The following is a 2,551-nucleotide window of genomic DNA, read 5'->3' as shown; positions in this document are numbered from 1 at the left end:
TCCTAACACGGAAAAACAAATTAATTAAAGGATATGGCTGAGGATTTGATTCCTAAATACATATAATTTAACTGATAAAACAATTTGGACATTCTCTCGATCTGCTGTATAAGAGGACCCCTATATTATTTATATGTTATTTCTAAGTTATCTTTTGACGTTTTCAATATTCTAGAAAACAGCCCAGAATATATTAAACACAACGTCTGACTTATATTTTGTATATATATTTATTTATTTGTCTTATTTTATTAACCAATAGTCTGCATTATTATATTCGTTTGTCCACCGTCAACATAAAAGTATATATCTTTGAAATTATTCTAAGACCTTGACCTACATTATATATTAAACAATAACCAAGGAGCACTTTGTGTTCTGCACTAGCAAAATAATTAGTGTTGAACTTTTCTCAAGTTTACTTCATATCAAAACAAAAACAAATTGCACTGCTGTACTTACTATTAATTCTTTAGTTCATTTTTTTGACAGTTATTTATTTATTATATTATGTTATAATGACAAGTTATAGAACTTTTATAATCATTAAAAGAATTTTACCGACGATTGTTATAAATATCAGTAAAATTATTATAAAATAACTAATATTTAATTATTGATAAATGTATTAATGGTTATTTTTATTATTACTAAAAGTAAAATAAATTATACCTCAAAATTATTTTTTTTCCTATATATATATATATCCTTTAATTTATTTGTGGTAAATAGCTTTTGTTAGGACAAATATATCGAAAACTTAGGTGGTTATACAATTTGGAAATTTGGAAATTTGGAAAGGCGGATACTAGTTAGGATGAAGACACCAATCAAAACGTCGTTAAATAAAGATATTTTATCTTGTTCATTAAATAAGGTTTTAGATATATTAGATTTTTAATGTGTGGTATGATTCAAAAAGCACTGTTTTTGTAAAGTATTACAATATCTTTAGAATCGTTATTTTGGTTCTGATATCAGTTTTTGTTATTCTGTTTAAAATTTAAATTTTATGCTAAAATTTTTTATTAAAGAACCTTTTTACTCTTACTATTAGAACTGACATTAGTTAAAATCATTAAATTTTTATCTATTAATTTGGATAATTTAGATATTTCTTCCTTTAAATTTTTAATTGACTTGTTAGTTCAACTTTATCTATAATTATGTTTTTATTGCTAATTCACTCGTTTTAGAATAAATTTTTTAAATGTGACTAAATTAAAATCTTTTAAAAAAATATAAATTTTGGCATCTTTATTTAAATGGTGATGACCATTTAGAATACTCCACATTAAATTTTAAAAAGCCAGATTGTATTTGTAAAAATATTCTAAGATGGTTATTACAGATCATGAGTTATAACTCGGCATCATACGTTACAAATTAGCATTATGGACTATAACACATCTCAAACGGTATAGTTTGGAATCCTAACGTCCTGTCAAATACCATAACTCTCGATCTATTATAACTGACCTTTAATACAAACGGTTACTTGAGAACGTAACCGATGTACTCTACATCATCTATAAAGGTATGGCATTTTTATTGATGCACACACACTTTTAAATACACAATACTAACTTAAGTATCGGAGTGTCTTTTGCAGGTACACTCTTCCTTTTTTGTTCACACTTTTCACAGTGTGATATATCTCTAGAACAAAGAGTTCGGACTTTCAAAACTTATAGCTCGGCGTTGAGGGTGATAACTCGGCATCGACTCTCAGGGACCAACTTATATCCAGGTTATTCACCCAAGAACACGTTCAATGTATAAGACTCTAACATATTATTTGAATGAATGATGGAAAATGAAAAAAAAAATGAGACAAAAAAATAAGAAGAAAGAAAATAAAAAAAAAGTAGATTTTTTTTAGATGTTTGGACGAAGAGAAAATTAATAGAAAGAAAATAGAGTAAAATTTTTCTTTTGCTTGGATAGAGAAAAAAGTGAAAAAAGAAAAAATCATAACGAAATAAAATTACATTAATATCCTTAGATATTTTGTTTTCTTTATTAATCAAAGGATAGAATTATAATTTTACCAACTTTTACCCATTTTGCTCTTATTTTTATTTCATTTATGGAGAGAAAAAATTTATATAGAACTAACATTATATTTTTTTTTAACCTAATTTTTACTCCTGATTAAAAAAAAAATCACTTTTTTTCTTTTTTTATATTTTTTTTCATATTTTCTATAAATCCAAACAATCCCTAAATTAATAATAAAAAAATGTGAATAATTATGAAATAACTCGTATATATGGGTATCTATATTAGGTAGATGGAGAAAACTAGTTTATTGGGAGATTAAATCACTCCATTATTCTGCTGTCTAAAATTTGATCAATATCACAAGTTAAGAGATTACACCACTTAGCAAATTAGAGACTTATAAGTGAGTGGTCACCACTAGATCATATATGAGGAATTGAGGAGTTTGTCTTGTTTAGAAGAATTTTCAACTTGATAGCTTTGCTGTCATGGGTGTACCCCAAGTCGGATTAGGTATTGACTAGATCTACCTGATTCAACTCAAATG

Source organism: Arachis ipaensis, chromosome B08 (assembly GCF_000816755.2).
Source record: "Arachis ipaensis cultivar K30076 chromosome B08, Araip1.1, whole genome shotgun sequence".
Classification (NCBI taxonomy): Eukaryota; Viridiplantae; Streptophyta; class Magnoliopsida; order Fabales; family Fabaceae; genus Arachis; species Arachis ipaensis.
The sequence above is the reverse complement of the archived record's forward strand: the minus strand, read 5'-3'. Positions refer to the sequence as shown.